Source organism: Corapipo altera, unplaced genomic scaffold (assembly GCF_003945725.1).
Source record: "Corapipo altera isolate COAL_440 unplaced genomic scaffold, ASM394572v1 178, whole genome shotgun sequence".
NCBI classification, from domain to species: Eukaryota; Metazoa; Chordata; class Aves; order Passeriformes; family Pipridae; genus Corapipo; species Corapipo altera.
Genome location: NW_020884983.1, coordinates 426,068 through 452,631, shown reverse-complemented (window position 1 = coordinate 452,631; position 26,564 = coordinate 426,068). Strand labels below are relative to the sequence as shown.

The 26,564-nt window shown below is 46.0% G+C and overlaps 1 protein-coding gene across 2 annotated transcripts in view; it reads right to left on the bottom strand.

Moving 5' to 3' along the window:
• PLXNA4 (plexin A4) overlaps positions 1-26,564 on the bottom strand; it is a 450,677-nt gene that overhangs the window by 376,184 nt on the left and 47,929 nt on the right. The window lies entirely within an intron of this gene.

Here is a 26,564-nt window from a genome sequence, read left to right as displayed (position 1 = left end):
TCAGTTCCAGGTCTCTGTGGCCCATCAAATTTTCTTCAAACAAGAATCTAAACAAGTAAAACTGAACCAACTGTCTCAGTCACAAGTTTTAGGGCAAGATTTTGGTGATACCAAGTCCATCCAAGGCTTGTCTCCTGCCTCCAAAAACAATCAGAGCTGGAGCTTTATGGCACAAGGAGCAGGGTAAGTACAGATGGATTTTTCCTGCAGTGCATCCCAAGTCCAGGATCCCAAGCTCAGGAAAATCTCAGGAGACACACAACAGCCAAAAACAATGGTAAGGAAGATGGGATTAGATGCTACAGCCTTGCAAGTCAGAGCTAAAGGCACTGACAGAACTGGTTGAGGTGTAATCAGTGAGAAACAGGAGGTCCCATCTCATAAAAAGAGTTCTGCAGTTACACTGCACTTACCAAGAGTTTAACCCCACATCAAAGACACTCCAATCATTAAGTCACATAATGAGAAAATTAGTGACAAGACTCCTTTGCCAGTTCTTGCAGTGTTACTGTGTCTGATGCCACTGCTACTGGGGAGTGGATTTATTTACTACACCCAATTTACAGCGTGTTTATTCACATCTGTGCCATGACCTTTCTGCTTGGAAAATTAGCAGTTATTTAGAGGCAGCTAAAATAATAGAAGATAAAATAAAATGGCCACGACGTCATTCAGCTGTAAATATTATTGAAATGAGACCTAAAAGAGATTCCATCTGTGTAAAACCCTTTCTTTAGATACACACACACACACATATATATATATAATATTTAAAAATAAACACAGACAGATCTCTTGCTCTGTAGGTGTAATTATACAGCTACATCATCTATACACAGCCACACTGTGTGTATATCCCACAATGCACATACAGTAGGCGGGATAGGCATGAGAAGAAAGTTATAAACTATATTTAAAACATGATCGTTACTCAGAGTATTTGACACTTCAAGTATCAAGAGATACATTTGCACTGAAATCATATTCTATTTGCTAATCACTCAAACATGAGCTTCCTATGAGCTTCCTCTCCTCAACAACAGTGTCCCAGCAATGGACTCAGCCATCTAAAAAGTCCAAGGAACATTTCCTGCTTGTCAATTAAAGGCAAAGCAGAACTGGCTGTGCTGAAAATAATAAACAAAACCAGTGCAAATTCCTCTGAGCAGAGGCTGGGTGCTAAAAGCTGACTCAGCTCCCCCAGAACACAGAGCAGAATGTAAAGCAGCCATCAGAAAAGCACTTAAAAACCAAACTGAGACAAAAAGGCAAAACTAACCCTCTCCTGAATGACAAAAATCAAAGGAGGCAGAAGCAGGAGCACGTATTGCAGCACCTCCACTAATAAACCCCTTCATCAAATTTGGCTGCTCTGTGTAGGTGTGTGTGTGAGGTGAGCATATGTCTCTATCAAATGTTCCTGGCAGAGGCACTTCCAGGCAAGACATTCATAATGCCCATTTTTTGCTGCTCTTCACAAAAAAGCCACAGGAGAGGCAATTTCTAAGTGCTGTTGGCAGTGTGCTCCTTCAGGAGCATCAATCCAAGGCTGGAGTCACTTCTCATTGCAGCAAACGGGAGGCTTAGGTTGGACACAGGGAAGAATTTCTGCATGGAAAGAGTTGTCAAGCATTGGAAGGGGCTGCCCAGGGAGGTGGGGGAGTCACCATTCCTGGAGGTGTTCAAGGAATGACTGCAGGTGGCACCCAGTGCTCTGGTCTGGTTGATAAAGTGGTGATCAGTCACAGGTTGGACTCAATCTTGGAGGTTTTTCCCAACCTAAATGATCCTATGATAATGATTCTATGAAACCTGTGGCTTTGGGGTTGTTATTTTCACCCCCACTCCAGGTTTGGATTACTGTTAAACAGGCAGCTGCACCCCAAAGACACCTTGCAAAAAGCAGCATTTTGGGGATCCAGGCCTCGCAAACTTTGTGCAGAGAGATGCAACACTCTCTGCTTGCCTGGGGTGACCTGCTCTCCCCACACAGGGTAGAAAAACCCCTTTGGCACAACCTCTAGGATGTCCTCTCTGTGCTCCAGCAAGGACACAATCTGCTGGGAGAGGCACATTCCTGGGTCCACTTCAGGTCAGTCTTTAGCTCAGCTGGGGTTTTGCAGGGATAACCTGTTCTCAGTTTGGGTCCAGCTCAGCCCATCTCTCCCAGCTATATCCCTATAAACCCTCAGCTTGCCCAGCCCACCAGCAGTGAGAAACTCTTGGGCTGGGCAAGTAGAAGAAGCAAATGAAGGTGAGGATGGAGCCTGCAAGGTTTGCAATCAGAACCACACAATGTGATGCCAGCAATGGCAAGGGCACAGATTTGACCCAAGATGTGCCTTCCAGTCCTACACCTCTGTCCATGGCCCAGCTCTGCTCCCTGGCCCTTCAACAAGTCTTGACATAGCAGTATCATAAAAGTCCTAACGTGGAGCAGGGCACATTTTGGAGAGGACGCTTATGTACCTCCTTCCTTGACCTGCTGTGATTTGAAATGAAGCCAAGGAAGAAATCAGGAGCTAAACCAGCAGCTCTGGAAATGAAGCAGATAGAGAGTTTTGTTTTTCATTGCAAAGCCCCAACTGTGCAGAAATAAATGCAGAGAGGTGACTGGCAATGACCCTCCAGGGACGGCATGAATGAAATCACGGTGACAAGGGACTCAAAGACATGAAGGAAGAATGGGATAAACTTCAAAAAGGATAAAAAACATCCCACTGACACACCAGAGGCTGAGAGCAGAGAACAGGGTGTCTGTACATCAGCACAGAGACATCCCTGAGACCAAGGATGCTTGGTCTTCAGAAAACGAAAATCACCAGCGCTTGGGCAAAAGGGGAGCAGAGATGTTCCCAGAAAGAGAAAGGTGTTCCTCATTTGACCAACTCTTCTGCAAACGTGGTTTTGGGAAGAGCAAAGAGGGAATTTTCATCTCAACCTCACAGATGCTGCACCTCCTGGAAAAATCACTACTCTTAAAAAACAGAAATAATCACGGGGCCTCATGTGTTTGTGGTTCAGGCAGTGAGATGAGATGACACATTGTCCACTCTGCCCTTTAAACATTTCTCTCTTGCAGTGGGAGAACCAGGGACTCCAGGAGGAGCCTTGGGCAACGGGAAGCTGCAGTGGCAGAGGTGTTGAGGAGGCACAAAACCCTCATGAACTCTCTGGGTTGAGGATGTTTTGTTTGAGGCAAGAAATCTCTTAGATATTGGACTCTCAGGATGTTCCACCAACAGTAGGTGATGCCAGAGAGATTTGCAGATCACTTGTTCTAAACCAGCCATGGTTGGAGAAACACAGGACCACTGAAGATTCCTGAATTAAGTGAAAGGTCTGATTCTCAACCAATATGGGGTGCAAAGAGAATATAAAATGCCACTACACAGGCACTCTGGAGGCTGTTTGAGCACCAACCCTGCTTCCCCTGCCTGTGCATGCCCTGAGCTTGGAGCACAGCTTCCCTCCTAACTTATTCATGATGTTCTGGCAGCCTTGCCAAGTTCACCCCAACTCAGCTCATGCAAAAAACAAAAGCTTGGAGCGTTACAAAGGGCATTTCCCCAGCTCAGTGGAGGGAGGGGGGAGCACCCAGTGCTTTTCCAAGGAGAGATACAGCTCCACGAGCTGCAAGGGGTAGCGGGGGAAGGTTATGAACTCAGGCCAGCTCTTCTGGGAAGTCAGGGCCTCCCACCAGGATGCAGAGTCAGCTACAAGGGGGAGGGTTTGAAGCAGAGCCACTGCAGGGAGCTGTTTCCAATTGGGACTCAAAAGGGATCCTGTAATTCCACCTCTGTTACCCCTGCATGTCTCTCCCCACAGGCACATCCAGGCTGAAAAAAAAATAGGAAATTTGCTCTTAGCAACTTCCCAGGCAAAAAAAAAAAAAAAAGTTCATTTATTTTTCTGTACTACTCTGGCCACTGGTTATTGGCAGCAATGCTCAAGCACATGATGGGAGTTTGCATCCTCCAGCTGAGCAGATATCCATGCAACAGGGAGGAGGAGTGTGGTCACTTCGGCCTTCCTACTGCTCCAGGACACCACAGAGCTGGTGTTCAGACTGGAAGGGAAAGAGTCACAGAGACTCAGGCACTGAGGCTTCGCTAATTCCCTACTTTTTATCCTGTTGTCAACCCCGGGAGATGTCCTCTCATGTCAGCACTGGAAGGAGGAGATATAACAAATGTGATAATGCCAGATGCTGCTGATAAGGGATGGAAAAAAGGCAGGTAGGGTTGCTTGTTCCCCTCCAGGGAGAATAAGTGAGATAAAACTGCAGCTCAGAGCAGCCTGGTACCTTCACTGTGAGGACCCTCATTTCATTTAGCTGGGATCCTCTCCTCTTACCATTTAGGGATGTTTAGCACTTGCAGCACCCCAAAAAGATCTACTGGATTTTCAAGAAGGCAGCACAGCCCACCCCAAAGAGGCCCTGCTCCTGCTCAGAAATGATGCGTAAATTTTGATATTTTAATATTATTAACACAAAAATCATATTTTTAAATGTTATTAACAATGAGTGGTAAAGCAAACACAGGAAATGTAGAGGCATAAAATTGCCTCAGAGAGTGTTCCCTTCAGCCCTTACAAAGAGCATCCTGCAGAATACACTTCACATCCTTGCTGCATTTCATTCCCTGCAGGCTGTGGCCTCAGGGGAAGCTGAGGATGAGGACAGAGCCCTGTGGCCAAGGGCAGGCACAGGTCAGGGTCACGACCCCACCCCAGGCTGAAATCCAGCCCTGCTGCACCCTCTGAAGCTGTGAAGGGGCACCAGGAGGGGAGCAGGTGATGGAAACCCAACACAGGCTCCAGCTGCACAACTGTGGGCAGGGCTGCTATAAATAACATCATCATGGCCCTCAGGGAAAACCTATGGAATAAACACATCCACACATTGGGAAGCAGGGGATGGACATGTGGGCAGAGAGGTGGTTCAGGGCAGATTAAGTCCAAGGCAAATCCAAACCTTGTGAAATTCATTGCAAGTCTTGAACAGGTTGACGAGAATAATAATCCTTGTGGGGTTTTGGGGTTTGGGTTTTTAGGTGGTTTTGGGGGATTTTTGTTTGGGGTCTTTTCTTTGCTTGTTTGGGGTTCTTTGTCAGGGGGTCTGGGCATTTTTTTTCAGGGAACGTGTCATGATCTCCAGCACAGCTCTGGAAGATGTGGCCTCTACCCAGCCCTTGTGAGACTCCACCTGGATAACTGCATCCAACTCTGGAGTCCTCAGCATAAGAAAGACATGGACCTGTTAGAGAGGACCCAGAGGAGGCCATGAAGATTCTCTGAGGGCTGGAGCCCCTCTGCTCTGAAGACAGGCTGGGAGAGCTGAGTGTCCAGCCCGGAGAAGAGAAGGCTCCAGGGAGACCTTAGAATTGGCTTCCAGTGCTTAAAGGGAGCTTGTAAAAGAGAGGGAGAGTGACTTTTTACACAGGCTGACAGTGATAGGACAAGAGGGAATAGTTTTAAACTAAAAGAGGAGAGATTTAGATTTCAATTAGATGCTAGGAGAATATTCCTTACTCAGAGGGTGGTGAGGCCCTGGCACAGGTTGCCCAGAGAAGCTGTGGCTGCCCCTGGATCCCTGGAAGTGTCCAAGGCCAGGTTGGATGGGGCTTGGAGCAACCTGGGCTAGTGGAAGACACCCCTGTCCTTGGCAAGGGGTTAGAACAAGATGATCCTTAAGGTCCCTTCCAATGCAAATAATTCCGTGATACTATGATCTTATCCTGGCTCTATAAACTATTTAACTCCTTTGCATCCCCAGCCAGAGGAATGGACACATTATTTCCTGTCTTTGGCAAAGAGCTCAGAGATCCAAGGAGGAAAACACCCTGGAAACATGGAGAGTGTGTGTGTGTGTGTGTGTGTGCCAGCACAGTGAGTGGAGAACTCTGAGCAAGCTAAAAATCAGGGAAGGAAAAGTGTGAATACTGCAGCTTCAAACTTCTCATCTGCCTTCTGCCTGGACTATTCTGATTATGCCAGCAGGGTTCAGCCCAGCTGCCCTTTAAAATGAGCCTCCCCACATAATTTAAAAATCCCCCACACTCATGCCAGCAATAACTTTGAACCACACCACAATCTCTCTGTATTTATAGTCACGATTCCTTCATGCCACACACCCATGCATTGCCCCCAGCAGCACACCCAACCCCATAAAAAGGGATTTTGTTATTTTAACAAGCAGGGGTGACACCTATTTCTGTCCAAGAGTGAGTTTAGGCCCGACAAATCCACATCAGTAGAGAATTTCTCCCCTCCTGCCCCCCAAGCCAAATATGACAGGCCAAATCCTCCTGAGGGTTAACACAAAGCTACAACCACTTCCATTTGAGCCATAAGTGAAAATCAATAGGAATGGGTGTCAGAATGCTCATGTGCTTAAAGCAGAGGTCCAGGAGTCAGGAGCAGGAGTGATTTCTTCTCCTGGCCATGATCATAAACAGGGATATTTTCTTTTTTTGAGTTCTCTAGGCTTGTGATCCAGCACCCATAAAACAGAGATAATCCACTGATGGGTTGGAATTCACTAGAGCTTCAAAACTGCTGAGGCAGAGAGGTGTTGGGATGTACTCAGAGAGAGCAAGATATTTTTAAATATATTGAAGTGAGAGGCAGTGAGGGATGCAGAGCCTTCCTCTTTTTAGTTTTTTTTTAAGAAGCATCAAAGAAAACTCTGCATCAGCAATCCTTGCTCCACCTGACTAAAGCCAAGAAGCAGCAGGGCCAGGACACCCAAACTGAGATGAGCATCTAAGTGCTCCCTTAGGTGGAATCATACGTAGAAAATCCTGAGTTGGAAGGGACACACAAGGATCATCAAGTCCAGCTCCTGGCACTGCAAAGGACAACTCCAAAAATCCCACCATGCGCCTGAGAGTGTTCTCCAAGTGCTTCTTGGGCTCCTTCAGGCTTGAGACACTTCCCTGGGGAGCCTGCTCCAGTGCTCAACCACCCTCTGGGTGAAGAAAATAATGGACTTTGTTACATCATCTGACCTCTGCCCTGTGCCACCAGGGCTCCCAGGAATGGCACTTTATGGATATTGCCAGCAGTCTCTGAAGAAGAGAAATTCATTTCACTAACAGGGTCAAAGAACATAGTGAAGGTGAGGGGGGAGGAAGGTGTAATTACCAATTTATCCTAAATTAGGATCTACAACAAGAGAAAAGGATAAAGGTGCCACCAGCTGCATCTTCTATTCATCTATCTACCTATTTATCTATCTATCCATCTCCCTCCTCAGCTGCAGGAATATCACCATGCACTACCCCACATCACCTGTTGATGAGAAGGGGGTTCTAACCAAACCAGTGCTCCAGAGTTATCCCAGATTAGGAGGATTTGCTGCACCATGACACGTTGTGCCCCTGCCACAGCAACTGCTACACCTTTGAAAGCACTTGAAGAAAACAGCAGGGAGAGCATCTGATTTCTTTATTACAGCCCATCAGCACAACTCCTGTGGCAGTCAGGGTTTGTGCCACTGCCTGAGACACTTCACATCTGGCCTTCAGCTCCAAAGCAGCTGCCCAGTTCCTACCAGATCCAATCTGGATCAGTAACACAAACCTTGTGCTCCCTCAGGCACAGGCAGCCTCAGTGGAAACCTTCCTTTTTCCCAGCCCGGCTTGGAGGTGTCATTAAGAATCCAATCAATGTGACGTCATGGGTGTAATTGAATTATATGTATGCTCAGCAGACCCTTTCCACTTGGTATCCCCATTGGCTAATGTGGAATTATGATGGATCATACACAGGGATATATGAAACATGCATGAATAACCCAAGCATGCATTTTTAATGATACAATCCTGATAACTTCCCCCTCCTAACAAAATCAAAATGAATTAAACACAAGTAGCTGTCAGTGACATTAAAGAAAAAAAAAAAAAGAGAAAAAAAAAACCCTCATCATTTAAATGGCAACACTGAAATTGCAGCGTGACTGGAACCGTTTGTTGTAATGATACCAATTAACATATCTATCCATTTAAAGTTTCCAGTGCAAAACGAGAGTAGCTTGGGTGATATTCATGGTAGGGAATAAAGGTGAAGATAATGGGTCGCAGGGAGTGAATAGGACTGAAATGAATGGGGTAATTCAGATGAACTGTCTGACAATGGCTGGATTATCCCCCAGAAGAGCATGTCCCCACACCCACTAAAATGAAATAAAGGCAAAACCTGCAAACTCAACGGTCAGAAGTGATCCAAGTGAGGCAGAGACCACTTGACTCCAGGGATCTGGCAATGGCCAAGTTAACCTGAACATCCCAGAGGAATGGTTCAGCTACAGTGGCTTTTCTTTGGGGCAGAGGGGATCCAAGGATGCCTTGGGGTCACTTCTATATCTGCATTCTCTGATTTAACTGATCGTGATCAGAGAAGAGGGAGGCACCCATAGGAGTGATCTGGCATCTTGGATTTGTGTTCTGTATCAGGACTGACCTCTTACAGCCACAGACAAGAGTTACCTTGGACAAACTTGAACTCCCCATTCCTAGAAGTGTCCAAGGCCAGGTTGGACAGAGACTGGAGACACCTGGTCTAGTGGAAGGTGTCCCTGTGGAATGACATGATCTTTAATGCCCCTTCCACCAACCCAAACCACTCTATGATTCTATAAGTAGGCAACATGGACCCAGGTCTGTGTGTATCCATTTATCCAAGCTGTCTCTTTTACCTTCTACCCCAACAATATATCAATATCAATTACCTAACACACCCTTGTTGTAAGCACTGTGTCCACCGTTATAGCTTCAACTACCTGGGCTAACACCTTTCTGATTTCTAAATCCCTGGGAAAAAAATGGGTAGCAGCTCTGAAAGAAACAAAGAAAAAAAAAATTTAAAAAAAAAAAAAAAGGCCAATTCTAAAAAAGCAAGTCCTTGGGGACTTCTAAAGAATTTCAGTCGCAAAGAAGAAAAATTTGTTCGCACTCTACGGATCAGCAGCTTCTGCCACGTTCAGTGAAAATCAGAGGTTTTTGTCTCACTGCAGATTTACTACAAAGCACAATGTCACAGACCTTGTTCCTAATTGCAGACAGGCTGGACACGGTGGCAAAGGATGGAGCCACCAGAGATCCCGGTGCACGTCTCGTAACAAGCTCATTAGCTCCAACATCAGACCCCATGTTCCTCAAAAACTGACCCAGGGCCCCCTCAGGGTTTGTGCTGAGCGTGCTGGAGCAGGAAGTCTCTTGGAAACCTGGAGAGAGGAAGTCAATACACTTCATAACAGATGAGTGAAGGGTCGTCCTTTGCAATTAATAACGAGTTAAATAAAGAAATGAGAGGTTGTTTATCATCTCCAAGTGTGTGGCTGGCATGCCTTGCTTGTCTTTCTATAAGAATTTGGCATGTCAAGCACTATTTTGAGGTTGATGGGACCTGTTTTACAAAAGTAACCCAAAATTCAGCATGGAAACAGAGTCAGGGAAAAGCCCTTCTTTCCCAAGTGCAGCGGGAAAACTTCTGTGATTAAGGAACCCAGAGGTTCATCCCTGTCCTGTGTCACAACTCATGTAGCTTGTGCAAGTCCAGTCATTTCCCTGTGATGTCTCCCATGGAGTCACATACCCCTGCAACATGTCAGGAAGGACATTTTCTGACTCTCCCTTTAATCATTTGACTTATTTATCTAGAAAACAGGTAGGTATCTCCAGAGGGTGGCATAAATGATGCTTTGACCTCTGCTGACTAAACACACAATGACATCCTGGCCAGGAGGTGATCTGAACCACCTTCTTAAAATTAAGTATCTACCTCTTTTCCAGGTAAATCCACTTAAGTACAGAGCCTGAATAGTTTTGCTCTCCCTGCAACTCAGGGACAGTCCCACTTCCATACCAGTCAGCACAGCTGAAAGGATAAATATATTATTGATTCTCCAAGTGGCACATTTAGCAGCATCCCCAATACCCAGCAGAGATCCATAATTTGGTCGGGGCATCAAATTCACTTCCCTCCAAAAAACAGCCAATATTTTTTTTTAAGGAACTGGTATTCATCAGGACAGTAGGACTGGAAAAAGACACCTTGATTTCTAAGGTTTCACGAATCCCAAAACGCCAGAATTTCTGATGCAGCAAGATCTCAGTGTCCAAAGTCACATCCCAGTTTTCCTGAAAGCTGCATTTCACAACAGACAGAAGTTTGGGAGAGAGGAGAAGGAAGCACCACTCCTTGAAGGGTTTATCGGTGACCAGAGCTGTGAACTGCTCTTTACAGACAAATCATCCCTTAGAAAAGCATTACTGTCTTACACAGGAAAATTCCAAGTTAAGTGAGACAGGTATTTTTCCCTTCCTCCTTTTGCTTTGCACCGACTTCTGTCATATGTAAATGTTAAATCACAACGGACATTTTCGTCATAAAGAGAGTCAATTCATCTTTTGTGAAGGAAAACAAAACAAAACAAAAAAAGATGCTTCCGCTTTGTTAAATTTTGAAAATAAAATCACTCCATAAAAGCTGCTCGAAGATGGCCCATCACTGGGAGATACTTAAAATGCAGACAGCCGGTTTTAAAAGGCTCCCGAGAAACCCTCCCGTTGAACTGAACGAGGGCCATGGGGTTAAAACACAGCCATCACAACCTTTATTGCTTCATTTTGTGAAGCCATTAACGACAGGAGGACCCCAGATGTGCCGCGGCTCCGGCAGCTGGAGCGAAATTCAACACACCCCCCCCCAATCAGAACCTAATTTATGATCAACCTGTTGGGAGAGGGCCAGAGCACGGCATTCCTGGGAGCTCCACGGCAGGAAAATCAGGGATACACGGGGGTCTAGACAAAGGCACGCGTTGGGAGGAGTCGCAAAGCCCTCGCACAAACACACCCGCGTGTGTGGAAGGAGCCTCGCAGCAGGGAAGTCTTGCGAGTGGGAACTTTTTGCAGCTGAACCCCAAAAACAACCGGCTTTGAACTCAGGGTTTGGCTGCCAGGGAAAGCTCGGGAGGAAAGCAAAGGGTCGCTGTGCTCGGTGCAGGACACGCTCATTGAGAGGGACAGTCCAGTCCCTGAAGAACTCGAAGGGAAGAGTAAGAGGGATGTAGGGATAAAAAGCGTTTTGCCTGAGGTCATGCTGCAATCAGCATCATCCCGGGAATAGATCAAAGGTTCCCGTTCTGCCATTATGTCATACTGAGGTTTTTCTGACGACCCTTGGCACCCTCATGTTCTCCACATCACCCCCAACCCAAACCGACCTTTCCCCATCAACCACCTGCTCCTCTCCACTCGGGTCCTTCCAAGGAACTTTCTCCTCTCCACACTTTCCCCTTTGGGTGCCCCTGCTCCGGTTACTTGTGTCCTTTTGATTGCACATTCCTCGGTAAAAAGACTGGAATCATACACTTGAAGTACTTTTGCAAAAGTGTCTTAATGAATCTTTGCAGGTCTAAATACTCCCTCACTTCTTTAACCCACCCCATCCTGCGAACTTGAGCCTCCAAAGCACATGGAAGTACGTTGGGCATTCCTAACGTTGGGCATCTTATCACCCAAAGCATCGTGTGGTACATGGCAATGCAGCAAAAGTCACCTGACTGTGACTGCCAGATGTGTGATCCCAAGGAGAGCCCAGCCTGCTCCTCCCACTCAGAACTCCCTGAATTTGCTGGCAGTGCCCCCAGCCACTGCAGATGCCATAAATTTCTTTCCCTTTTAAGTGAGAGTAAAGGTTTTTCCCTAAGCTTTTAGCAGTTTAGGGAGCATCAATAAGAATCCATGGATAGGGGTACTGGGTCTGTTGGCAGCCCCTTTTTCTCCTGAAGCATGTGAGTTGTAGCCCAGTGTCTCTATTCTCAACCAACCTCCTAAATATTCTATGCAAACTTCAGGAGTATGGCCCAGGTCAGAGCACCTGAGCTTCACAGAAGAGGCTGGAAAAGTCACCTGCAGCAGAATGAAGAAAATACCAAGTGCCAAGGGCCAAGAGCAATGGCCCCATCTGAGCATGTTAATCAAATTCCAGCATGAAAATCATGCATAAAAAAAAACCCCTCCACTGAGCTTTTCTATTATCATAATGTTGGAGCACCTCAGGACCACTAATTGTTGACGAGACCCCTGGCAGAGCAGAAAAACACCATTACTGTCACTTTACAGACAAGGAACAGAGATAGAAGAGGTGTTTATATCTGAACAAGTTGCCCTCAGCTCCCCTTATCATTAATGGAGAGAAAAAGACATTTTCAGACATAATTCACTGCCCTGTTTAAGGGCAGTTTCAGCCTCCTGCAGGATGAAGTTGTGTCCTAAAAGGTCTGATTTCTCTCACTGGACTGGGAAGGAAGTTGGCAACACCTCCTGGGGATGGAAATATCCCCTTTTACTGAAAGGAATCCCCACTCTCCAGAAGGTGGGTCCATAAAAGTCAGTAACAAAGCAGGAATTGAATTCAGGATTCTTATATTTTAGTCTGATGCTCAGATCAAAACATAGACGGGCATCTAAGGTGAACAAAGGCCAAGGAGCCATCCCAGCAGTAACAAAATCGAGGGGGCTTGAAGGAAGCTATTTGTGGGTAAGGAACAAAGGGGATGGAGGACGGAAAACTGAAATATCCTAAAAGAGCAGGTTAAAAGGACAGTCAGGAAAGGGGACTATTGGAAGAAAGGAAGCACATGACAAGACAGCAGAGTTGGGGGTCACACACTGTCCATAATATGCTGCAGATGTGAGGAAGATCCAGGAGCAACACACACTGAATATCCCAGTGAACATATATGGAAAAATCCCTGCTAAGACACCATCCCCAGTCCAGATGGTGTTAAGGAGGAACTCAGTCCTTTCCCAAACACCTCCTTCACACTCCCCTTTTCTTCATTTTAATAACTGCAGGAGAAACAGGGAAAGCAGACAGATGAGTCCAGAGATCACACAGGGAACACAACTGGGAGCAGATCCCACCATCGCACCCCAGGCTGAAACCCTGACAGTGAATATCCTGGGAATTTGACTCCAATTCCAAATTTTGCAGCTTATTTTGATTTATAAAAAAAATATACAGAGGTAGCTTTGGAAACGGGATGACAGAGCTGACCTGTTCGTCTTGGAGGGGGGAACTGCAAGGTGGCCACCAACCACGTTTCCATCGGGAGAGTGAACACAAAAGAGTAATAGCTCAGCTCTTTGCAAGCGATTAAAGGGCAGTTAATGAAATCACCTGCCACGGAGAATTGACAAAACATAGAAAATAAGTCACTTCAGAGTCTGCCAGAGCATCCCTGGCACGGACAAGGGGCCTGATGGCTGGGATATATATTTAGTGCCAGTGAGATCATCTTTCCTAGCAGGGCTTGCCTTTGCAGGGAGGAGAAGGGCAGCACTTCCATGGCAATGTCAGTGTGAGCTTGAAGAGGAAAGCGCCTGAGATTTCCTTAACAGGGAAGAAAACAGCACAGAGGCAGCCAGGGCTACAGCAGGGGCTGCAAAGCATGATCAAGGTTAAAACCCAGGGGAAAAAAACCCACATAATATCAATACTGGTGTGTTGAACAATAGCAGGTATGAGCATAAGAAGTTTGTGGTTATTCAGCTCCTGTTGCCACTTCCCAACCTGGGACTGCTCAAAGCTTTTCAGGAGGGGTAGAGCTCAGATCACCCCAACAGGTACCTCTGGTTCAAGCTAAAGATTAATCCTTTTTAGCATGTAACACCTTGGTGAACAGTCCTGCACCTGCAGACACACACACACACTGTGCTGACAATTTGTTAAAGCAGAGCACTGGAATACTAATTACAACAGATCTTTCAATCCCTTGCCCTTCATCACTGCTTTGCAGCACTAAAAAGAATCAGGTTCCTCTAAAAAAATGAGAGATCGGCTTAAAAAAAATCATGAATTAACCATCAATGCTCAGCTTCAGGTGGTTATTATACCTTCTATGAGTGTCAGGATGCATTTGGGACTTCCAATGTTTATATGTTACATTTACCTGCATCTCCCCAGCACAAGCAGCCCCCTCCCCTCAAAATAAAAATATCCCAGTCATGTGCCCCAAAGCCAAAGCCATATTACACCTCTAAATGAACAGATGTAATACACCAGGGTAGTGCTGCACTACTCATCATCTTCAAATCTATTCTTTTCCTACTATATTATGATAATTTATTTCACTACCGGGGCTCCCAGGTGAGTTCAATTCTCCAGCTTCCAAGCAGACAAAAATGCTAACCCGGCAGAAGAAGTTTAACAAAGAGCCTAAAGGCAGCAGTCTCCTAAGATCTCCCACCTCTCCATACATATTGCAGGCTAAGACAGACGTGCAAGGAAAACAGAGATATAAATTTGGAAACGTTTTCTTTTTCTTCTCCGTGAATAGGCAAATTAGCTAAAAATTCAGAATTTACGTGGGATTTGGGGAATTAATTTACATCATCACAAGGGGGAGAAGGGGCTCGAAAGCATCAAAAGATTTTGACTTTTCCATCTCGCAGTAGAAATACCTGCAAGAAGAGAGCTAATTAAACAACAAAAAAATAAAAAGAAGAGGAAAGAGGAGGTGGGGAGGTCAAATAACCATAAGTGGTTGTTTCATACGCTATAAAACTTTCACAGCTTGTTTGTTTTATTGAAAAAGAGGAGGGAGAATAAATCAGTTTTGATTTGGCACCGGGCTGGGTTTGGGCTGGGTTTATTTATTTTTTCCACAAAATTTTTCTCTGTTCTGTGAGAAAACAACAAAATGAGTGTGAGAGACACTCCAATCTAATATGATGCCAAGGTCCCATCCCTTAGAAACTGTCTGAAGGGCAGGAGAAATGCACTGTGTGTCCCCATCCCTCAGGGCAGCTTATCCTCAACATATTCCCTTAGACCCCAAGGAGATAAATCAGCTGTGTACGAAATCCAAGAGAAACCCACAGAAACTTGTAGGCAGTGGGGAAAAGATCAAAGTGCCCGTAGTGTGTGAAACCACATCCACCCCAGCAGATATCACAAGTCATAAACTCCCCCTGATAACCCGGCCTTAATCAACCAGATGACAAATGAGGCAAACACAGGGAGATTTGCACAGTGGCAGCCGAAATGTTTAATTAGATTTCATCAGAAGGGGTTCTGAAAAATTCATATGATGAGGTCTCTTCCAGTCTCAATGATAACCTTTTCCCTGACATCGCTGGAATTTATTGGTAGCTTCAGTTAAAAAAAAAATAAAATAAAAATTACAAGAAGTCAAAAGGAAAGATGACTCCAGACCTCATCCATGAGCATCCCAGCACTGTGGGATACCAGCAGGGCTGGCAGGAGGAGCAGTGGTTTGCATTGCCAGGATGCCATAGATACAAGTGTGCTGTGGTCCTTTGCCAATGCACCACAACAGCTAAAAAAAACAACCATCAGAAAAGCTTCCCAAAGCCACCAAAGTCCCTTAGGAGCTCTCCTGTTCTGTTATCCAAAGGGACCCAGCCCTGTGAATCACCAGCAGAACACGTTCAGCATGACAGAGTGTAACCAGAGCTGAAACCCACAGATGACTTGCTCCCAATTTTCCTCTCCAGACTTTGGCACCCCCGGGCTCCCAGCCCGTGTCCCTTCAGAGCCTTGGAGCATTCCATTTGTTCCCAACACACACTTCCAGGCTCACTGCACCAAGGGGGATCCCAGCCTGGTACCTACTGGATGCAATGCTGCTGATACATAAAAACAAACTCTTACCAGGAGTGATCTTCCATGGGATTAAGGGATACCTCTGTTAACACAGTCCTGCTGCCTCTGCGGGCACCAACCCAGCTGGGAAATCTACTTTTTGTGGTCTTACATTGAAATATTATTCCAATTCTTCACAATATCCAATTTTTTTTTAGTTTAGGAGGTGAATGATCCTCCTTGGGATCACAGCTGCTGTAACATTGGCCAGTATGGAGAGAGTAAAGCAACGACAGAGTCAAATTCATAAAAAAGCCATCATTGACATCAACCTAGATTTGACACCATCAGGTTAGAGCCATATCTATAGGGCTACCTGCTGCAATCACAGCTGGGAAGATGTTTTCTGGTCACCCTGGGCACAACATCCCAAGGGGACTTTGCAAATCTCATCTTTGATTAATTACCCTGGTCTAGTCTTCAATCTGTATTTTTACCCCTCACTCAGCAATCAAAGCTTTCCTAATTCCAAATCTGTCCAGCAACCTGTAGCTCTTCCATATGGTTTCATTTAGAAGAGGTGAAAGGCCACTGATAGGGTTTTGAAGGGTTAAAAAAAAAAAAGTCAAGACAAAGCAAAAAGACAAGTGTGAGACCAAGCAGGAACAGATCCCTGAATCCTGCAGAGCAATGCACATCTTCACTCCTGCAGACACCCGGTGGGTTGAGGTCTACAAAACCCAGCACAATTCCCTCATTCCTCCCCCCAGGCTTCACACACCAGTCCTACAACAAGCAACCCATCAAAGTCTGATAGCTCTCAAGCCAGGCTACCACCACAATGAAACCGGAGAGATGAGGAAGCGAAGCAAAAAGCCCTTAAACCAAAATGAAAGAAGCACGAGGGGGGAAAGATCAAGTTGGAGAGGGACAGGCTGGGTGTTACTCCTGCTTTCCTTTCTCTTGGTTTTCCAAGCCCCACCAGCAGCATTCACAACCTGTGGATGTGCTGATGGCATTAAAGTTCCCTGACGGGGCCTCACGTCTGGGTGTGTGGGTGTGTGCTGGGGAGAGGTGGAGAGAGACCCTTCAAATTATCTCCAGCACATTCCTTTTTGCCTTTCAGTTAAAAGCTGGCTCATAAACCAGGACTCTTGTCCCTACACTTCGGTTGCCAGTTAAGGGAAAGGCTCTTTTTCCGAGGCCCCCTTACACAAAGTGTGGTCCCTTCTCCAACTGCAGTAACGTGACTAATTACACCTCTTTTGTTTGCTCTTATGAGCCCACCCTGCCTTTGCCAGACCAGGAATTGGACTCTGATCACTGCCAGAAGTGCCCAGTTATGGGTCACAAACTGAGTAAAGCCCCTCCCAACTTAAACATCAGCAGTGGGGGGAGAAAATTATTGTTAAACTAAGCATCTCCCTGTTTTTCCTCAGGGGTATCCACAAATTGGTTTCAAATTAAAAGGTTCCTAGAGGTGGGCTGGGGGAACTATTTGTGGCAAACTGCTTCCACAGAGCAAAAGCCAGAGAACAAAGCCTGAAAGGCTTTGTTTATTTAAGAATTGTTAGTTTCATGCACCCCCTCCCCATATATATATGCTCATTTTAAAATACATTTCAAAATTCTTTATCCATGGCTATTTTGTTTTCAGCCAGTCCAAGCCACTGCCATCTTTGTACCCTCCTTTGGATGCTCTCCAGTAACTTTATATATATTTTTTTATACTGTGGCACTCAAAGCTGCACACAGGGCTCGAGGTGAGGCTGCACCAGCACAGAGGGACAGTCACCTCCCACAACTGCCTAGAGATGCTGGGCCTGAAGCCCCACAGGACATGGTTGGTATTTTTGGCTGCCAGGGCATGCTGTTGGCTCATATAAAACTTGCCATGGACCAGAGAGAGCAAGGCACTGAATCTGGACCTCATTTTCATGGTTCACTCCTCACCAGTGCTCAGTTTCCACCCTTTCTGATTCCTTCCTACAGACAGGAGCTGCCAAATAGCAATATCTGCATCCACCCCTACCTGCAGCAGAACCAGAGATCAGTCATCTGGCCAAAGGGAGAGGGAGGAGGTGGGACAGACTGTGGAGGTGATTCTGGGCATAGATACAGCCACAGGATGGTGAGGGGGACGGCGTGGAGGATGGTGAAAGGAAGAGATGGATGCACAGTGCCTTATCAGGGACTTGCTGTTCTTTCAACTGGCTCCCTGATAACATATGGAGCTTAATCAAATATGCAAATGATGTCCTATCTAGAGACAAGGGAAATAGAGAAATAAACCCAGGGCCCATGCATGAAAACAAGCCGATAAAATGAGGGAGTGGGGAGAAGGTTTCCTCTTTTTTGATAAAATTCTTTCAAAAGATTAAATTAAAGCAAAACTAATTAGGAGAACTGCACTTAAGACGACTTCCTGTAAGAAGGGTCAGCAGGCAAGAGGCATTCAAATCAAAGGCAAATGCAAGAGGTACTTCAAGGGCTCCCTGAAAAGTCATTATCCCAGTCAAAAAGGAAAGGGATAGAGAGAAGGAAGGCATGACAAGAGCCTTTTTGGCTAGGCATCCATCCTGGCATTAGGTGGGGTTAAACAACCTCTCTTTGTCACCCCAGAGAGCAGAAGTAGCAGGTGAAGACCAAAGCTGATCACCTGATGTTCCATCCACAGCACCAACCCGAGAACAAAGGGACAAAGGGAAGTAAACAGACCATGGGGACATGGAATATATTTGCTTTTCCTTGTATCCTGCCCTGCATGGTTTCCACTGACAGCACAGCCGTGCCAGGTTCTGCAGCCTCAACACTCCACACACAGAGCTACTGACACCATGCAGAAAATCACCTGCCACCACAGGGCAGGTGACAACCAGCAGCACAGCAAGCTGTCCCCCAGGAGGCTGCAGGACCCATGGATTGCAGCAGGTAACAGGCAGCAGGACATTGTTACCTGTCTCTTTGCATCTGGTTTTGTCACTAACGTCCCCCTGCCTGCACAGCACATCCTCAGCCCACTGTGGGGGGAATCCAGCTCAGCTGCTCTGCCACTGGAAACCTGTCAAATGCAAGCTGCATTTAAAAGAAGAGTTTAAAAAGATGATGGTACAACCTGCTGCCTTCCCTGCTGCTCTGGGTCCACTGGAGCTCACTGTTCCTAGTGGAGTTGGAAACAAAAACACACAGTGCAGCAGCGCCGATGTGGAATTTGGAGGGATTAGACAGTTATTTGCAAGTCTCATTGCATGATCACAAGATCCCATCTCTGACAAGACTCTGAGTCACTGTTTAACCAGAATCTCCAAAAAAAAAAAAAAAGAGCAGCACTCAACACATTTGCACAAGGCACCCAGTGAAAACACAGCTCAGCCAGAGCCTGCACACCAGCACTGGAATGGCTGAGTAGTCAAAAAGCAGAGAGGGGTACTTGAAGGAAAGACATGAAAAATTAATAGCTCTCTGCCAAAGAGCAGGCTCTAACCCTTCCTGGGAACAGCAATCTTTCTAACAGGAAAAAAAAAAAACAACAAACAGGGAGTTTTCCTACTGCAGTTAGACCCTGCCATGGGCAGTGAGCTGGCTGCAGAGTGTGACACAGGCAAGTTACAGCTGGAAGTCCCAGAGCAATGGAAATGAGGGATGTGAGAGGCAAAGCAACCACCTACAGTGATGGACCCATTAGTGGGTATGTAAAACAACTGTTGTCTGCACCAGGATCTGAACACAAGCCCCCTGGTGTGGTTTAGGGTAGAGGATGGATCACATTCAGGCTGGAAGGCACCTCAGGATACCTCTTGTCCAACCTCCTGTTCAAAGCAGGGTCTGCCCAGAGATCAGACCAGGTTGTTCTGTCTATTCAGGCCTTGAAAATTTCCAAGGATGGAAACTGCAGTTGCTCCATGGCAACCTTCTTCAAGGATGGTTTCTCATGGGAAAAAGCTTTTCCTTATATCCAGCTGTAAGTGCTTTCATGTCAACTTATACCTGTTTCACATCCTCTTCCCACCCATGAATGCAAAGAGCCTGTTTCCATCTTCTCAATAACCTCCTTGTTGACATGGGAATGCTGTTCTTAGGTCCCTCCATGTTTTCTCATCTCCAGCCTGAATAAGCTCATTTCTCATCCTCTCCTTTCATGGCTGATTTTCCAGCTCCTGGCCAATCCTTTCACCCTTTCCTGGACCTGTTCTTGTTGATCAATAACATTTTTGTTCTAAGGAGCCTAAAAAACTGGGCTCATTAGATATGGCCTAGCAATGGAATTCAAAAGGATCACCTTCCCCTCAATCTACTGGCACTGCCCCTATTTGCATGGCTGAGGATGTTGGTGTGTCTCTGCCTGGGCACACTGATGGCTCATGTGAGGATGCCCAGGTACTTTTCTGTGGAGCCTCTCCCCAGCCAACCAGTCCTCAACCTGAATCGTTCCAAAAATCCAGTCCTGCATCTTTGATTTCACCCTTGGAGACAGTATCCATTCACCCAACACTTTTAGGCCATGTTGGACTTCATTATCACCAGCTATTGGTGATTTTTACACAGGACAAGTGGGTCTCACTGCCCACACTGACTCCCACCCCTGCTGGGGCACCCAACAAGAGCATCAAGTGCCAAGTTCGCCACAGCTGCAAAATCCCAACTTTCTGAATGCTACAGCCAGAAAAATGAACTGCTTTTCAGGCATCTATGCTGGCAACAACATCTCAAAGTGGGGCTGCATATCAGTGTAGGACACAGACAACCACAGCCTTCACAGATGTCAAACTCAGACGGGAACCAGCATCACTCCATCACAAGTCAGTGAAGCACCCGGACTCCTGCTGGTTTAGGAAGCTGTGAGGAGAGGCCAGGGTGAACAAGCCCCTCTTGCAGAAACCATCTTCCCAGCAGGAGCCAGAGCTTCTACACCCTGTTTTCAGAGCAGTCAAGTCCACTTGCCAAACAGCTGGGGGAAAAAAAAAAAAAGAAATTCAAAAAGAACCCTGACTCTTTCAAGGCAGCAGAGGGAAGGAGAAGGAAGCAGAGTTTCCCTGCTGACATTCACACAGAGCTGTCAGCAGCAGGATATCCTCCAGGGAATATCAAAACTGAGCAGGGCTTCTTGGTTTTTGTGTATTCAGAAACCCCCTTGCCCAGAGAAACAGTGAGGATCTGCCTGTACCTGCAGGTACCATGAGACTGTCACCCTGGTCATGGTGAACTCGGGATGCCACAGTAGCTCCAGCTTCTTGGATGGGAGATGAGGAATCAAAGGAGAAGAGGGAGATACTCTTCTTCATGTGGGTACATTATGATATCACCAACCCGCTCAGAGCTCTGTTGCCTGTGGGTTTCTTCCCATCTTTTGAACCCTTTTACCTTGCTCAGACTTTTCACATGAAAAACAGAATAGTTTGAGTTGGAAGGGACCTTAAAGATCATCTTGTTCCAACCCCCCTGCCATGGGCAGGGACACCTTCCACTAAGACCAGGTTGCTCAAAGCCCCATCCAACCCAACCTTGAACATTGAACACTTCCAGAGATGGGGAAGCCACAGCTTGGCACTTGAGTGTAATCCAGCCTGGGGAAAGGACCTCACATGCTGCCAGTGCCACCAGGATTCATCTGCTTTCTGATAAACAGAACAAATCCTGCTCTGAGAAGGGATCTCACCCCACATGCAAGGGGAAAATGATGGTGGCAAGAGGACCCACCACAGCAATCACACAGAATATGCTGAGCTGGAAGGGACCCACAAGGATCATCAAGTCCAGCCCTCAGCCCTGCACAGAACCATCCCCAAGGGTCACACCATGTGCCTGAGAGGGTCATCCAAACATTCCTTGAGCTCTGCCAGGTTTGGGGTTGTACCCACTGCCCTGGGGAGCCTGTTCAGTGCCCAACCACCCTCTGGGGGAAGAACCTTTTTCTAGTATCCAACCTAAACCTGCCCTGACACAACTTCAGACCATTCCCTCAGTCCTGTCCCTGGTTCCCACAGAGCAGAGATCAATGCCTGCCCCTCCTGAGGAACTGCAATTGTAGACTGTAATGAGGTCTCCCCTCAGTCAAACCTGCAGGTTTGGGTGCCCTTCAGGGTTAACTGTCTAAAGTTGTCCTCACCATACCACAAACCAAGCTGCATCTTCTCCAACCTATATGCTGACCCCATCCATACCTGTCAGCGGTTCCCACTCCCCCTTTGAGGCAGGTGGGCTATAAACAGCACTGTAAATCCAACCAGGAGAGCTGCCAGGGATGGGGCAGCCCCAGCTCCACATCCAAAAACCTGCAGGAGCTCAGACTCACATGTTCTTTCCAATCCAATTACTTATTGGAGAAAGCCAACCTTCCCCAACACTGCGGGCCAAAAGGAGAACTGCAAATCCAAGCTCTCAGATCTCAAATTCTCCCTGTGGTGTTTTGACTCTGGATCCAAGGAAAGCAGGGTCTCAAGGGTTTGGGGTAATCCAGAGGGTTGTTCATGGAAATGATCAGTACTGAGAATTTTCTACTAAATTGAGTTGATACCTGTTGGAAGTGCTGGCCAGATTCCAGAGCTGACTGATCTGAGTGAAAACCCTCACCCCCAATGGCAAGTCCAAATCTAAAAAGCCCTTCAAAGTCAGCAAACTGATGGGATTTGATGAAAAATGAAATCCAGGCCACAGAGTGAAAGTATGGGTTTTTAAGCCAAGGTTCTATCTCTGCAAGGAATTTAGCATAGAAAAGGCTTTGAGTGAAATATTTGGATGGAATAAATAAACCCTATTTCTTCTGGGGAAGTTTCAAATAAATGGAAATTTCTACTGCTCCATTTTCAAATAAATATTTCAAAACGGTCCAAGAGCTTTGTCTTGTTGGAAGTACAGTTCCTAGGGCTGTTCCCAGGTTGACATTTGCAAGCTCAACTCGCCCTTTACACCTGCATCTACACACAGAATAATTGTAGGTAAGTTGTATTTCTTTGACTGGAAATGATCTGCACAAAAGAAGTGACCCATAAATTAAATGCCTAGGGAAGGAATGCAAGGAATATGGAATCCTGCTATGCTCCCTTAGTGATGAGAGGTATTAGTGGCACATGATTCAACCAGACACACCAGGAAAAAAAATCCAAACCAAACATAAAAAACCATGCAAAACATCTCCATGGGTACATCTCTGCTTTTCTGCTGCCACTGGAGTGAAGAGCCAAGCGTGTAATGAGAGATTGAGCAAAGGAAAAAATCAAAAGCCAGTGGATTTTGGCACCTGGCTGTTTTACAGCAGAGCTGTTTGCAGGAAGGACATACCCGGGAATAACTCCTGTGCTATTTGCAGGGAGACAAAACACACATTTGTTAAACTCAAGTGGGTTTTTTTGTATCTCCTGAAAGAAATCACTAAAAATTCCCAGGGGTGAATTTCAGCCATGGGTGTTGTCCCAAGCAATCAAGGACATAGGAATCCACTTCCAAGGAAGCCCATCAGGCACCTGGATTATGAAGCTGTGGCAACTCTTACTGATATTGTCCTGGGAACACCACGGACCAGCCAGCACAGGAGGTAATTACAGATTCTGGGTTCAAACCAAAGCACTGGCAGATTAAACATTTCTCATTAAACAATACCACAACATCTTTAATGCCCACAAGTGGTCAGGAGCTGGTTTTCCTTCTCATCTGTTAAGCTGTTTGATATGATCATACACCTCACAACACTTAATACATTAATTTTCTAAAATGATCTTTGAGCAAGGAAAATATTCCCTACTATTTGCAGGAGAGAAAAAGAGCAGTGAAGACACACCAGAAGTTTCTGGCAGAGCAAAGAACCGAACCCAGGTGTCTCCCAATCCACTCCTCCCTGGGCCACCCATCTCCATCCTCCTCCATGGAACCTTTAATCCAAGGGCAGAGGCCTCCATACACTAGATATGGGGGAGATTTGGGGGGGGATTTTTCTTTTCTGTAGCTCTGCATTTTTATCCTATGTATTCCCTCAATCTGCAGGGCCCAGGCAGTACTGTGGGCGAGCCAGCAGAACTGGAGGGAATATTTCTCCAGCACATTATTCAGTGCCTTCCTGATAGGCTGCACAGGCAGCTTTGTGAATGAGCAAGGGTTGCAAAATGCATTTTGCCTGGGGCAGTGAAATCACTGGGGCCAAGCGTGTCATTTGGTTTCACTCACACTTCCCCTGCCCTATCTCTGTCTTAGTTTTTCCCTTTTCTTTCTCCCTTTGTTGTCTTGGTTACACGGGCAGATTCCTGATACGCTGCTAGTTTTCATTTTAATGATATGCTCCTGTAAAGCACAATATTTTGCTTCAAGTTGTGTGTGCCACTGGATAAACTCCTCTGCCACGTGTGACATTTGTGTATCAACTGACAGATATTGCTTTATGACTGTGGGTATTTTGCAGAGAGCTCACGGATCACGTAAATCAAAATCAGATATGCGGTCTGCCACTTTCTTAGGAAAATATACACAGAGAGAAAAACACTGGAACTGCAGGGGGAAAAAGAAGGAAAGTTTCTCCCAAACCATCTTGCAGCAAGTCTTCCAACCACTGAATAAATCCTGCTATCTTGGAGATTATCTCCTGAGTCTTCTTTCATGTTATCCAAAATGTTCCACTGCAGCTTGACTGAGTAGCTGCACTGTACCAGAAGCAGCAGGACATTCCATGCCTGGTGGGAGTCAACAGCAGGAAAAAAAAAAAAAGATAATTCCTGGGATTTGTCCACTGGTACCTGGAGTTTCATGTAATCCTACAAAGTTCATTCTAATTTATTACTGTTTTTTAAACAGAACACAAACACCACACCAACGTAATGTATTATGCTGGAGTTGCAATCTCAATGCAGTGTTTTCCTTGCTTCCTATTCAACAGCACCTGATGGATGGAAAACAAAGCATCAGAAGGCCCATGAAGTCTTGACAGGGGCCAAGGAGAATCCAGGGAAAATCCTGAGTGCCAAACTGGCCTTATGTAGCACCCAGAGGGAAAACCAGGCTGGTGTCCTGAGCTCAGACACCCTCAGGAGCACTGGGGGAGAACAATATGTAGAGGAGAGTCAATAATTGCACAAGTCATAGCAAGGATAGGGTTGAACCTGCAGAAACTAAATGCTGTCAGGAGTCTGGACCAAGTGGTCCAAAACAATGCCATATGTTCAGAGGAGCCCCATTTTGCTTTGTGTCCTGCCTCTCTGGTGGAGATTTACTCATCCAAGAAAAGGTCCCAGCCCAAGGCTCCAGCCCTGCTCCAACTCATGTACCCAAAGCAGGAACAACCACAGGCAGAATATTCAGCACATGAGGAAAAAGGGAATGAAATGAAGCTTTCTCAAATTACATCAGGCACTTCAGCTCCCCTCTTCTCATTCTTTACCCTATAAGGCTGTCCCTGCTCCCTACCACACTCCTTAAAGCACGGAAAGCTCTCTCTCCTATTTTCCCCTATTAAAAAGGAATCAGATCTTGGATTCTACAACGTGACCTGCAAAGGCAAAGAGAGCTGTGGCTGAGTTTGCTTCTCCTGGAGCCAAAGGAAAAACCAAAAGCTTGGGAGTGCAGGGAGGCAGCAGTCATTAACTGTTAAGGTCTTTTGGATATTTACCATTCAGATCTCAGCCACCCCATTTCCCCCCCACACCTCGTGCAAGAGACTGACTGGAGAACTGAACAGTTTATTATAATATCACAGATGACAGGGAAGCAAAACCTAATTAGTCAGGGGAGGAGATTATTTTTATTATGACCATTTAAAAAACAATTTGGCTCCTTTTCCACGTACCTGAATAAAAAAAAAAAAAACAACAAAACAAAACCAACATACTTTCTTTTCAAAAGCACAAGCAGCCTTTCCTCTGTTGAACAAAGCCAGAGACATTTGCCAGTGGGCAGGATCCCATTCCCCTTGCAGCCCTCCCTCAGCATGGGGAAAATGTCATCTGAATTTACAACCCTGGTTTTCTTTTCAAGTGAGGAAACAGGTAGAGGAATAAAGCCAGAGATTTCAGACATTCCTTAAACATCCATGAGGAAGCAACTCCCTTTCTTCCCCTTGTCCTCTCTACCCATCCTCTGCACAAGACACAATGGGTCACCTTCTCAAAGCACCTTCCTTTCCCCAACTGAGAAGTGTTTACTTGCAAAAGGGATTCAAAGGGAGAACAACACCCAACACAACCCCCAAGGCTTTGCCCAACCTCCCTTTTCCAACCTCTCACCATTATCATGGCAAAGCCACACAGTCTCCTTGCACATACAATATTTTACAACCCTCCTGGGCTGAGCTTTCAGACAAACATTGTCAGACTGGCACAAAGAGGTTCAAATGGAGGCAAGGTCCATCATTAGCATGAGAAGGTCACTTTTAACACCTCTTTTTCCCTTGAGAAAACCACAGGTAGATGATTCCACCTCTCAAGCCTCTCTTGTATTGCCTTACACAGCAAACTGCAGAGCTACTGCCATGCAAAGGGCATATTTCTAGTGAGAACACACAGGGAGGAACATAAATACACTCTTTATTGTATTTGAGATTATGTGGCATCAACCATAAACATAAAAGCTCATTATCCTTCAAGACACAGCTTTCTTTTGATGAAAACACTCTTCCTTTAGCACAAGCACCAGGCCTGACACAAACAGAGCAACCACTAATCCCATGCTGGACTCGTGCTGAAATCACAGCCCAGTCACATTGAAAGATCTCCAGAGCATGAATCCCGTTGCTTAAGCTTCAGCCACAATCAGTTTTCCTCCAGCATGCACAGATACCCTGTGACCAACTGCTTAATTAGAGATGGTCTGAGCACAGACAATTCTGTTGGATGTGAACTACATCAAGTCTGTCTGTGACCGGACGTGTGGTTTGACTTCAGAAACGTTCATTTTCTGACAAGCGACAATTTGGAAGAAGGATTTTTATCCTTATCTCAGATTCTCTCTCTCCCTCAAGGATGAAA